Below are 14,672 nucleotides of genomic sequence, written 5' to 3'. Positions count from 1 at the left end.
TAACAAACTTTTTCCTTAAAAAGTCAGAGTGGAGCACAATGTTACTGACAATGAAGAAGATAGAAATGTGACAATACCAAAAGGGCTACGTTTTTCTTCCCTTTTCTCATTTCCAAGAATACCAAATGTTGAGCATGGGTTACAGAGTAAAAGAAACAACTTAGAACACAGAACTGAGGACATATGACAGAAGGAATCTAAGTAGGTCATAGAGGGGCTCAAAGAACCAGGAGATTGGTCCTCCATGGAGAAAGCATGGGAAAAACAAGGTCCCAAGTAAGAGAAACTCATCAGGAAGGAATTAAAAACGGAGACTTGCTTTAGGTGATCCTGAAGTTGTCTGGACTGAGACTATGCCAGAAAAAAATACATATCTGATACTGACAAGAAAAAATTTAAAAGTCTTGAATTTGATTCCAGAGAAACATTGTCAGTGTATTAGCTTGGAATTCTGGGGGAACAGATAGATCCTTGAAGACTGGAGTCAGGTAACTATTGTTTAATTTGTAAAAAAGAAGACCAAGGATAGATACAAAATATTAAAAGTTAGAGACTTGACACAAGTATGTAGCATAATATTTATCACAGAGAATTCATCAGAAAAAAATTTGTTGAGTGACTAAATGAACTGGTTCCTAGGTAAAAGGCAAGAATCAAAAACAAACCAACCAACCAACCAGCAAATAGCATTGGTTCACTGAAAATGAGTTCATGCAAACCAAACATGTTTCACAAGGGTGTTAGACTCAGAAATAGATAGATATATTTTGCCTGGATTTTAGAAGGCATTTGGGAAAACTCTCACGGTCCCACCATGTCCAGCAAATAGAAATGTGGGCTACATGATAGTACAATAATTTAATTCATAGGTGATTGCATAAAGCACAAAGACATAATAAATCAATGTCAAACTTAACAGAGGTCCCTACTGATGTCTCTGAGGATCTTGTCAAACCTGTTACAGTTAACATTTTAATTAAACAATGATCTGATTACAGATACATGGAAGTTGTAGATAACATATGATAGGAAGTGTTAACTATTATGAGTGCTAGAATCAAGGTTCTTGAAGATCCTGACAGTGTCTGTGATTATTTGGCTTACACGAATGATTTCTCTTTTATGGAACATGGAATAATCCCTTTCTTTTTCTTTTGACTGAATGTCAAAAGCGAGATAAGCTTAAGAAGCCAGCTATTTGCTATATTTTATTTGGCTTCACCTTCTTTCTTTGAAATTTTAATATTTGAATTTAATATTCCAGTCAGTGGCATCTTGTCTCGAAACTGCCATCCTAAAATATAGATTTCCTATTGGATCATATCATATACTTACATTTTGTTAATTTGTTCATTCATCCTTTCACTAATTCATTTAACATTAACCAAGTGCCAACTTGATGCTGGAAAAAGTGAAATTAATAAGGTAGTTCTTGTCCTTCAGGAGATTGTAACTGATAAGGATGAGCACCCAGAAACATTAATAAGTAATTATAACATAATATGATGAATTAAATGAGAGAGGTAAACCTGGAAGTTACAGGAAACAAGGAACATAGAGTGGGAGATACTGGGGGAAAAGCCATAAATGGAGGAGCAAAAGTTTCTGATAGATGTTAAAATTAGATTAAAAAAAAAAAAACCTAAAAAACAAAACAATTAGCAAAAATTAAAGGCAGAAGTGGGAATTAGGATTTTATGGTTGTATAAAAAGTCATCTCATTCTCTCAGAGAAAAAAGAAAGCAAATTCCCCTTTTCTTCCTTATTCACAACTTGCAGGCTATAGACCCAAAATCTTGGCCAGCACTCTCTCTAGTGGTGGACCTATGAACTACCCCTCTGCCTTATCCTAGATTGTAAGAACAGGAGTAAGATGTTGAAGATACCCAGGACATATAAAGTAGCTAAATGTTTGTTGAATCTGGGTAAGAATAAATACATTTACACTATAGAAATATATCCTCCAAGTAATTCCAATGAATAAAAATTTGTGTTAGTGAGATTTCACCTAGGGAGAAGCAACACCAACCAAAAAAAAAAAAAAAAAACCAAACTTGTACAGATATTCTGGGACCTGGAAATTTACAGAAATGTAAAGGATCTGGCACAGGAGAAGTCTGATTTGATTCCCAGCTAATTTACTAGTTCTCAGTGCTGATAATTTATTTCAACAATCTGTATCTGAGTTTCCTTAACTGATGTCTTTGCATTGACCATATGTTCCAGTTGACCTGGGACTGTTTTGGTTTATGTCAATTGTCCTAGATAATTGTTAATAACGTCTTGTTTCATTCCCTAAAGTGCCCCATTTAGGTTATAAATTACATAGTCATCCGTATTACATGATCTAAGGGTAATGTTCTTTTACCTTCATGGGAAGAATGCAGAATGCAATGAACATGGGGGAATAGAAGTGTAGTCATGACTTCAGTTCTTGCTTAGTGTGATTTTACCCTGAAACTGTCCCTTTGGGGCTAATTTCACCAATAACTCTGATTAATGTTTCTTCCTGTCTTCACTATGTCATGTCAGGAATGAATGGAGAGAGTGTGGGCTGTGAGTCTTCTCATAAAATTAATGAAGTTAGCTTTACCCAGGAAATAGGAAAACCCTTCTGAATCACATATTTCTTTGTAAACTGTGGCTTCTTGAAGTTTTTGTTTTTTTTTTTTTAATCTGCAGCTTCACAAATAATTGTTAAACACGGACATTTCCACTAAAATCTGAAAAGGCATAGAAAAAGGAAACAAAACCAAGATAATAAATGCTCTGTATTTTAGGTTTGTGCTAAGCTGGGCATCCCCACAGCTGCTCATTCAGTTCCTCTAAAAACACAAATATGAAACAACCTTAATATTCTAATAATAAGTAACTAGTAGACTAAATTATAGAGCATCCATACAATGGGACACACTGCAGTCACTCAAAATGATGGTATGGAGCTATATTTATTGACATGGAAAATTGCTCATAGCATATTATCAAGTGAAAAATATAGTTGCTGAGAAGCAGGTGCAATACTATTGTAAAATTATATAATATGTAGTTTAGGTGTTTATGTGGCTACAGAAATGTCTGAAATGCTCATCAAAACATTAATCATGGTTACCTGAGGGTGGGGTGATTTAAGAGGGCCTTTACTTTTTTAGTTTGTAAAGCAGTAAGTATATTCCCTCTTGGTAAAAACAAAATATATGGTTTACATGAAATTATGAAAGGAATATCTCTTAGATTATAATCTCAGAGATTGGAATGACCAGTATGCAGATAACGAAAATAAGTGTTGGCCTAAAGTAGCTAAAATAGGTAAGCCTACACACAACTACAACTCTCTCTTCCATAAGCACTGAGAACTTCTTGTAGTTTCAGTTCTTACAGCCACGCCTACCCCTAAACAAGAAGCAAACAGGACATCCTAAATACTAACATCACAGCTTCTGAGGATGCCAGCTTCAGGGATCCCCAAGACCCCTTGCCCCTTGGCAGTAATGTCCTTAGTAAACCTGTCCCATTGAGTGTGGGCTAGACTTTATGACTTACTTCTAATGAATAGGATAGGGCCAAAGTGATGTGCGTGATGCAGAGATGAGGTCATAAAGAGTATTATGGCATTGTCTTCTTTCTCTCTCTCTCATTCACTTCATGGGAAGCCAGCTGCCATGTCATGAAAACAGTAGACTAGGGAGAGGTTGAGGGGTGAGGAACTGAAGTCTCCGGCCACCAGCCAGAGGTGTGCCAAAAACTAGATAACTGTAGCATTAATCAACAGCCTGATACAATTTCCTGATTGATCCTCAGCCAAAACTATCCAGCTAAAACCACTTCTGGATTCTTGACCCACAGAAACAAAGAGGAATAACAAATGTTTGCTATTATAAGCTGGTACTTTTTTTTTTTTTTTTGCATAGTTTGTTACAAAGTGATGAATAATAAATAAAATTCCAAACACGTTAGAGAAGATTTCTGCTTTGGAAGGATGTAGCTCAGGAACCCTCATCTCAGCCAGCTTTTGCTTCCATTCCAGTCTCACTCCCTCCTCCACTGATAAAAGATTCTTTGAATTTGCTGTTACATGTTTTCTCAATATCAATTAAATTTCTTGTTCCCGGCAATGGGTATCTAAGTCAGGTAGCTCAAAGACATGTGACAATTGATTTTAGGTTGAAAGCTTGCCTAGAATTGGGATTCCAGATGCATTGCTTGTTCTGACCTCTGACCCAGTTTCCCTCAGCACCCGTTCCTCCAGAGCCAGTCCATAACCCAGGGGTTCTTTTCCACATGTACTCCTACAGCTGATAACTCAGAATGTAAAGCACATCTCTTCCTGGGATAAAAGCCCAAAGATTATGGGGTACTTTGTCATTGGAAATGCTGATGATTTACTATTAAATTTCAAAACAAATAGGAAAGCACTTCCATTTTGGTTATGATGGATAATGGATATTGAAGTTATTCTTTGTCTGTAAAAGCAACAACAATGAGAAAAACTGGATGAAGTATATGAAAATGTTTTTAGGCCTTGGCAACAGAGATCACAGGCTGTGGTTCATAAGCGAAGCAAAACATAACAAAGAAACAAAAATATGAGACAAATAATAAGCAAATAGAAACATGAAAGACTAAATCCAGTTATGTTAATATTTATATTTTATATAAATGGATTAAACATTCCTAGGAAAAGGCAGAAATTAGTAGACTAGATAAATAAACAAAACCTAATATTGTGCTGTTATGTCAAATATACTTTAAATAGACACAAATAGGTGAAAAGTAAAATGATGGGAAAAGATGTACTTTGTAAAAATTAATCATAAGAAAACTGAGTGGCTATAGTAATGTTAGACAATGTAGACTTTAAAACAAAGAGTTTTCCAGAGATAAAAGGGGGAGTTTTATGATTATAAAAGAGTCAGTTTTTCAGGGAGATATAATAAACCTAAAATGCATCTAATACAAGAGCTTTAAAACTCTTGATTAAAAACTGATAGGACTAAAGTAAAAAGTTTTTTTTAAAAATTAGCAATTACAGTTTGAGATTGAAATATCTCTCAAAAATTGATAGAGTAGATAAAATACCATTAGAGATATAGAACTGAAAAAATATGATTAACTCACTTGATCTAATTGATATTTATAGAATAACTGGAAGCGTGTAAAACACATTGTTTTCAACTGTTACAAAAATTTACCTAGATAGTTCATATAATGGATCATAAAACAACTCAGTACATTTTTAAGAAATTACATTGTAAAGAGTCTGTTCATAATAAAATTGTATGAAAAGCAATTTAAAATGTCTGAAAGAATAGTCAAATATTTGGTAATTAGATGGGAAATCTTTAAATAAGCCATGGATAGAAGAAATACCTTTTGATATTTAGTACTACTTAATACTAAATAATACTGAAGATAAAATAATACATGCTAAGTATAATTTTAAAATAATAAATATAAAATAGTTTATATTATGCAATGAATATTTATAATATTAAGACACAACATGTGGGATGCAACTAAGAATTAGTTAAAGGAAAACCTGTAGCTTCAAATAATTATATTATAAATGAATGTTAGTCTAAAATTAATGATCTCAGCTTAACCACTAAGAAGCTAGAAAAATAAGAGTAAATCCAAGTGCAAATTAAGTTGAAGGAAGGAAATAATACAAATAAGAGCAGAAATACATAAAAAAGGATAAATAAAAAGTGAACAAAAGCCAAAATTGATATATCTGAAAGATGAGTAGTAAGATCAATAGCCTAAAAACTAGACTGATCAAGAAAGAAAAGAGACGAAACACAAATCAGCACAATCAGGAATGAAGATGAGGACATCACTAAGAATCCAACCAATAATAAAACAGACCTAAAAGATGATTGAGAAACCCTCTATGCCAACAAACTTCCCTATTTAAATAAAATAAAAAAAAAATTCACTGAAGGTCCATTCTGTCAGAACCTCAGGAAGAAATAGAAGATCTGAATAGCCCTATATCCATTAGAAAAAGTTAATTTGTATTTAAATGTCTTTCCACAAATGAAACTCAAAGCATAAATGACTTCTCTGGTGAACACAAGCAAATCCTTAAAGTAATATACAAATTTTTTCAGAAAATAAAGAAGCACTTCCTAACTCATTTTATGAGGCATCATTAACTAAGACATCACAACTGGACATACATTATACAAACAAAATCTCAAAACTGATATTTCTCATGCATGGACACAAAAACCTTTAGAAAGTAATTACTAACATAATTTCTGACTATATATAAATGATAATACAGTATCATCAAGTCAGATTAGTCCAAAGCATGCAAGATTGGTTTAATATTACAAAGTAAATCAATATACTTCACTATAATTGACAAAGAAAAAGAAAAAAACTACATAATCATCTCAATAAATGAAAAAAATTATACAAACTCTCAGCAAACATAGAATATTCCATTAAAAGAACAATGGATAAATAAATTGTGATACATTTACACAGAGAGATACCAGTCAAGTGTGTGTGTGTGTGTGTGTGTGTGTGTATATATATATATATATCAAGTATATATATAGTATATATAAATTGTATATATCAAGTATATATAATATATATAAATTGTATATATCAAGTATATATATTTGTATATACAATTTATTTCTGCATGGTATTTTACTATATAACTATATAATTATATATATTTATGTATATATGACAAACTACTGATACATGAAATAACATGGATGAATCTTAGCAAAATTAAGTTGAGCTAATGAATTCAGACCAAAAAGAATACATATTGTAAGATTTCCTTCTATTATAGGCACAACTTAATGTATGATGATGGAAATCAGACCAGAGGTTTCCTCTGGGTAGGAGATACAGGTCAGATTTTCTTAAAAAGTGGTAGCTTAAAATTTTCTGGGTTGTTGAAAACATGCTCTGTCCTGATTAGGCAGGGATTACATGAGAATATGCATATGTTAAAAAATATTGCAATGCCCCTTTAAGGCCGTATATGTCCCTGTATTAATCAGCTCAGGCTGCCGAAACAGAACACCATGGAATGTGGGGCTTAAACAACAGAAATTTTTTTTTTTTATATATTTCTGGAGGCTAGAAGTTCAAGATCAAGGTGCCTTCAGAGTTGATTTCTGGTGAAATCTCTCTTCCTGTTTATAGATAGCTGCCTTCTCCACATGTCCTCACATGGCCTTTGCTCTGTGACCATGAGGAGAGAGACAGAGTGTGTGAGCGAGCTCTGGCATCTCTTTCTCATAAGGACACAAGTCCTATTGGATTAAGACCCCACTCATCACCTCATTTCACCTTCATGACTTCCTCAAAGGGCCTATCTCCAAATGTAGTCACAGAGGAGGTAATGGCTTTAATATATGTGTTTGGGGGTAGTTGTCACAATTCAGTACACAACAGTAACTTAGAGACTTGAAAAAAAAAAAGAAACAGAAAACAAAACAAAAAAGATTGGGCAAAATGTATTTATATTCTTTGGGGATTTTTATTTCTAGAGATATAAAGACTTTGTAATATTCAGAGTCATTTTTTTCTAAATGAGTATAGTTTAAAAATGTTCTGAAGTACTAATCAAAGGAAGCAGATGTAAGGCCTGAAATTCAACACAATTGAGCTATTTCACTACATTGGCCTCACTAGTAATAATATTTAGTTAGGGAAGGAATCAGGTATGAGGTAACTTCCTTTTACATAAGGCTTTGATTTGGCTGAGTTAATGCAAAGCCACCTTTACCACTATAAATAATAATTCTCACTAATCCATTTGTCCTTTTGACATGCTAGAGTAATTTTCTAAGATATTACATCAATCACCCACCTCCACATATTGCACATGTGAAAAATTATGATTTGATAAAATCACACTCAATTCTGTAGAGTCAAAGTGGCACAGGAAATAAGCTCTTGAGGGCTGGGCACATTTGTGAAGTTCAAAATATTAGTACTTTGTTGTTGCTGTTGATTTTCCACCCTCTATAGGGATCATTATGTAAAGGTCCCTGGGAATATCTACGGTGTTCAACTGGAGTGGGCAAGATCTTTTCTTCTGTTCTTGCACTGAACCTACCCTGAGCAGGTCCTCTGTTTCTAAGCACCATGGTGGGTGCTGGAGGTAAGAGAGAAGTATATTTCCTGCCATGAGAATGCTCACACGTAAACAGATCACACCACTAGGTGGGAATCCGCCTGGGACTGACAAGGAGAATGGATGTGTGAGCTCCCACTGTTAGTATAAACAGTGGTTTGCTTGGTAAGGATAGACTTAAGAGAGGTAAGAGAATTCCAGGCATGAGGAAGAACATGAGATGCTGCAAGGCTCGGAAAGTGCATGGCACAGGTTCTAGAACACAGCAGCTCAGTATGCCTTTGCGGAAGACAAGAGAAGGTAAGGAGAGGAAATGTAGGGAGAAGACAAACTATGTTATCAGTGTTGAATATCATGCTAAGGAATTTGAGCTTCTCTCTCTCTCTCTCTCTCTCTCTCTCTCTCTCTCTCTTTTTAGACTTGAGGGAGTTCAAGGGAATTTTAAACAGCATCATGAAATGAGATTTTTCTTCCAAGCTGGGGTGTCACCTATGTAGAGGGTAAGCTGAAAAAGATCTAGCTATGAAATCATTGTCATTGTACAATTGGGTTATAAAAAGGTCACCACTAGAGTTGTTTGCAATTATTCCATTAATTGATTCAATACTTCACAGAATACAGGGATCATCTAATGAGCAAGGTGCAAAAGTTGTGTCAGAGAATGTGTTAATATCGCTATCCTTTAAGAATTTATAATCCACTAAAGGAGGCAGACAGATGATGAGCACTTGAAAAACATCAGAGACCCCCCTGGCATTTTTATGGTTACTCAATCTTCAATATCCTTAATGAGCAGAATAACCAAAATAATAACAACTTCTTATCTTTATTAAGCATTTTGTAATTTCCAAATATGAACATCCTTGTATGTTTTCTCATGTGAAAAAAACAAACAAACAAAAAAAAGCCTCTGTAAAGGAGGAAGACATCCTAGCAAGAAACTGGAATTTAGCCAGAGAAAATGACTTGCATGAAAGCCTAATAGTAGCCAGGAACAGAACTAAAGACAGTTTTGTAATTTCCAGTTTAGTCTTTATTCCAGTTCACTGCACAGCTTCTCTTATTAACTGTTTTTCAGCATCTCTGTTTCCTGTGAATCTTCAAATCCTGATTATTTACCCAGCACGAGGCCCGTCTGACCTCTCCTTTCCCGTGGGTGTACCGGGGACTACCAGCCTTCTGGTTGTTAAGCGGCTGCCTGGCTCTGCTCGGTGTCATCTGTGGCATCCTGATTCCTGTTTGTCTCACTTGTCTCTGACCCACAGTATGTGTATCCCGGATCCTGGGGGCCCTCTTCTGCCCCTTTTGACCATCTTCCTGTTACAACTGTACTTGAACTAATTGAAGAGGACTATGACAGATTGGAAGATTTCTCCTCAAAACCCATATTCTATTTAATTCTGAGCTTAGGTCCTTGGATTATGCTTAGGTCTTTTGTTTCCTTTTATTTTTTGATGGGCCTCAAGTCCAATTGTGTTGTTTCTAAAACTTGGCCATGGACTGTATCATTGCTCCATAGATTAATCTCTTCTAAAACTTTTAAAAATAATTAATTATCCTGAAATAATGTCATAAGCGTCTTTGAATTAATTATCTTGAAATAATGTGATAGGCGTCTTTGAAAGTCGAGGCAAGACCTTCACAAAAACTGTGAGGAATCTTTTTCTTACTTTATCCCATGCAGAGTCACCCACCATCCCAAAGTCTTTGGGTATCATTCCTCTTCCTTCTCATTTCTTTTTTTATACATTCAAGAAATGACTTATTTTTAAATGAATTATTTTCACTTTTTCTAATAAAAAAAGAATTTATGTTATACATAATATTTAGCAACTTAGTTTTTCATTTAGACATATTGCTATGGCTCATTTATATTGTTATTTGTTGCTGTACCTCATTTATTTTTAGGGATATAGTACAATTAAATATGCAACACTTTATTTTTCTGTTATCCTTTCTCTGGGCACTGGGTTGTTTTCAGGTTTTTGTTAATTTCAAAGATGCTGCTGTGAATAATATTGGACTTATGTCTGGTGAACATGTTTAAAAAGTTCCCTTGGTTCTGCATGTATTCATAAAATTGCTATTTTTTATGATTTTAAAATGTCCAACTTTAAAATAATTTCCAACTATTTTTGAGTGATTCAACCAGTTTACACATCCATCAGCAATATACCAGATATGCTGTGATTTGGTTGTTTTTTTGTTTTGTTTTGTTTTGTGTTTTTACTTTCCCAAACTTGGTATTGTCACACTTTTTAATTGTTGCTAATCAAATGAGCATAAAATAATAACATATTTTGATCTTATGCTAATGGGATTGAATATTTCCTTGAATTCTATAAACCATTTGAGTTTTCTATTTTATGACAGATCTCTAAATTGTTTGCTCATATTTCTGTTGGGCAGTTGTACTTTTCTTATTAGCTTGTACAAGTTCCTACGTATTTTTTTGTTGCTTATATTAAACGTATCTTTTCTCAGCTTGTGGCTGATCTTAAGGTGTCAGCATGATATAGTGTAACACGTGTGAGTTGGAGACATACTGACCTGGTAAATTCTAGTGTCATCACTTATTCAACGTGTGACACAGCTAGCCTGTGGTTAATCAGCCCCTCTTAGGTGCATATCATATACAAAGTGTTTATATCCTAAACAAAGCCTTTCTTATCATATGCAAAGTGGTTATGACGTCATGATGATAATGACAACTAGGAATCAGAACAAATAAGTAAGCTCTTATTATATATCAGATACTGTGCCTGGCCCTTGAGAGAAGAGATGACACATCCTGACCTCACAGTCAACACAGTGTAGTGTGTGGAAGAGAAGTTAACAATTATTAGTAGGTCTAACAGTAATTGATAAGCCCGGGTGCTCAGGTGCTCTTACATGAGCCAACCTAAAATGGACTTTGCCAGGGAAGGCTGGCAAATCCTTCATTTTTTTCAACCTTATATTCATTCATTCATTCATCAATTATATAACAAATAATACTAATACTAGTATTTGCTAATATAACACAAATAGATGGAATTAATCTGGGATTTAGTAAGTGATTCACTTTGGGGAAGAGAGAAAATAAAGAGTTAAAGAACTCTAAGGTTTACAACTACATCAACTGGCTTTACCAGGAGGATTGCCACTGGCTAGGCTTCATTCTCATCTTCTTTAATTCAGAGTGCCTAGCCCTAATAAGTTGTCTGTGCTTTAATAAAATGTCTATGACAGATTAAATTTGTATTCCCAATTCTTCTCTGTCTTCATACAATAGGATAATATGTCTCATTGACTGTCACATGGCTTGCCATATGGCAGGAGTATATACCCATGTCTTTCTAACATGGGTTTGTCCATGTGACATACTTTGGTTAACAGGATGTGAATGAACTTGATGTTTTCTATGTCTGAGTAAACACTATAGGTACCATCTTTCATTTGTCAGTGAAGTCCTTCTTGCCTCTCTGCCCACAGGCCAGGTAGGGAATGCTCCCATAGTGTGGGTGTCAGAAGGAGCAGATGCATGGAGAAGAGCTGAGCAGAGTTGCTGCCAACCTTCAGCCAACTGGCAGCAGACCCAGAAACCCTGATGTACTCTTGCTTCTTCTTCGTGGTAGCTCAACCATCACCTCCTCCAGAAAGCCTTTGCCACATTTTTTTTTTTTTTTTGTATCTCTCACCTCTCCCATCTGAATGTATTCTTAATGTCAGAAACCTATCACTTTCATTTTTCTACTGTTGTCACCAGCATGATGTTTGTTATGGAGAAAGCACTTAGCAAAAGGTTGCTAATGAATGGCTGAATGGCTGAATGACAGATGAACAAAAAAATGAATGAATGAGAGACAGGGAGTACCCAGAAGACAGGACTTGGATTCTCAGGGACGAATTTTCCAGTGTAGTTTTTTATGCACATTCAATTCCGAGTATTGACTTTTGTAGATGACTCAGTGATCTACAGGAGAAAAATAAACAGGGACTGGGCTGACCTAGGGAATGTAAGTATTTACATAACAGAGTTTGTTCTGAAAAAAATGCACACTCCAAAGCATTTTGCCATAACAAGTACATCTTGGCAGTGATGGTTTCTTTTACTGTAGAATCATTCATTTGGTCAGTTAACAAATATTCATGGACTGACTCATGTCTGGTAACCTAGTTCCTCTTAGACCTGAGGTAACCAAGTGCCTGAAAGGAGGAAAATCTGGTCTTGTTTAAAATTAATGACCCATGACTGGCAAATCAATAACCTCAGGGGGATAGGGACTTCCTGGAAATAAAGTAAGTTGTGGATTGTCTGGAAGGTCCTGGTTTTTAGTCTTTTAGTTTCAACATTGACGAGAGAGAGCAACTTTTGTACTGAGAACAATCAGAACTGTTCTAGAGTGTTTGGACACATGTGTGAATGTATATGTGTGCAGCTATGTGTGTCTGTGTCTGAGTGTGGTGTGTGTGAGGGAGAGAGACCCCAGACCCAGGAATTCCACCTGGCACAGCAAAGGTACACTTCACCAGTGTCTATTCACACACACCAGTGATATCTGAACTGTCCTTTGAAGTTGACAAAGTATTTTAAAATGTATCATTTGAGGCTGCCACATCTTACTCATTTTCTGAAGATGTAACAGAAATAAATATAATGACTAACATAGATAAAGAAATTTCAGTGTGCCAGCCTTTGATCAAAGTGCTTTATAGGTTTTTAACTTGGTTATTCCAATGTCAACTACTTAGCATAGACTCTGTAAGTACCTATTAAAATTAATTTGTCAATCTTATAATCAATTAATATCATCGGGATGAAAGAGGTGAAGAAATTGAACCAAAGGCCACACACATCTGGCAAATTGTGGCCTTAGAATTTGAACCTAGGTATTTTAGCTCCAGAGCCAAACCCTTAACTACTCCAAGATGCTGATGCCGTCTTCTCGATTATCATCCAACCTGTAAATGCAAAATAGAATTTTAACTTCTGAGTCAAAATCTGGCACTTTTATCCTTCCTCTTTTTCAGACTCATAACCCTGGTAGCAATTGTAATTTACAAAGGTGCATTTATCGTTCTTTATTTGTAGCCCAACCGCTGGGTCAAAGAGATAAAATTACCCTCTTCCACTTCACAGATGGAAAGCTGGGGCTCAGGCTCAGAGTATTCAAGAGATTCACCCGGGGTCATTCAACGGATAGCAGCAGACCAGAGACTAGAAACCAGGACGCAAGAGTCCTAAGCCACTGTGCAATCTATGGGCCATGAGTTCATGCTATTCTCAGCAAGCTCTATCTATGGACATAATATCAATTCTAACCTCACCCTAATAACAAGGTAAATCAGGTAAACAAATGTGACCCAGAGTTCCTCTATAAACAAGCCAGGATCACAGCCCCACTTACAGTGTTGGGAGCAGACAGCTTGGAAATGGGCAATGTAGGTGACAGCAAAGCTTAGAGATATGCAGGTCAGAATGGCACCTGAGGCCCCAGTGGGCCAATACGTTGGTATCTCAAAGTAAATAGAAACAATGGAGTGTTCGCAGTGCTAAGAGCCAGGGAGATTAAACCTCGCAGAGGGAAATGTGCAGTCCCTGTTGGAATTAAGTGAGAAAGACATTGATAGGTGCCATTTAATTTAAAATGCTCTATCAACCTTATGGTTGTTAACTCTTTCATAAGTTAGCTTCACTTCTGAGTCTGGTTAAATATAGCCCTCCTTTGCACTGAGATCACAGGCTGATCCATTTCACATGCAAATTATATACAGTTGACTTTCACTGTGCTGAGCTATGCTATTGCTGAGTTATCTCAAGTTCAAGGCCTATTATATAGCCTCGCTGAAGTTGCACAGACAATTTAGGGCTAACTTCAATAGCTAATGAGTTCAGTTGCTTCTTTTCTTTTCAGTCAGATTTCTCTTACACTATTAGCTCTGCAATTATTCCAACTACAAACTCCAAACCTAGATCTGCTAGTTGCCTGACATTTTCTAGAGTCCACCCACAGACATTTTCCCCCTGGTTCCCTACAGAAGTAATAGAATTAGTATCACCGTTTCTGTTTTAGGGAGGAAGATACAAAGGCTGGGAGAATTTTAGATACTCCTGTGAGGTCACACAGTGAATGTGTAACCCACTCCAATGAGTGCAGGAGTTTGAGGTTTTTTTCTTCTTCATGACACTGGATCCTGATTATAATATTCTGTATGTTAGTAAATTGAACACCAATAAAAAATAAATTAAAAAAAAATAAAGATGCAGATAAGTCTGCCAAACCCGTGGTAACAAACCTGAATTTACAAGGGTCTGAAATAGTTTGGATTCTATACTATCATGCTCATGTTAGTTCAGAGTCAACTCCCTTAATGCCATCACTTCAGAGTGACCAAGGGTAAAATTAAGCTAACTCTCTTCAACAAGACTCGCTCTTGAGCCTTTGCCTACTCTAGCAATCTCATCTCTCACCCTCTCCCTGTTTGTACTGAACCTTCTGTCACACAGAAAGACTTGTATTTCCAAACCACAACCCTGTTCTCTCCTGCTTCTGCATCCATTGTTCCTTCTGACTGCCCT

General features: G+C 35.7%; 1 long non-coding RNA gene across 1 annotated transcript; it reads left to right on the top strand.

Annotated features, from left to right (window-relative positions):
• Positions 1–205: 205 nt before the first annotated feature.
• Positions 206–9,685, top strand: LOC125754886 (uncharacterized). Its single transcript, XR_007409930.1, has 3 exons — positions 206–488; positions 8,529–8,610; positions 9,189–9,685. It is a non-coding gene; the product is annotated as an uncharacterized LOC125754886 (long non-coding RNA).
• The last annotated feature ends 4,987 nt before the right edge of the window (positions 9,686–14,672 follow it).

This window comes from Canis lupus, chromosome 3, assembly GCF_003254725.2.
Source record: "Canis lupus dingo isolate Sandy chromosome 3, ASM325472v2, whole genome shotgun sequence".
Classification (NCBI taxonomy): Eukaryota; Metazoa; Chordata; class Mammalia; order Carnivora; family Canidae; genus Canis; species Canis lupus.
Note: the sequence above shows the minus strand (reverse complement) of the source record. Positions and strands in the feature narration are given on the sequence as shown.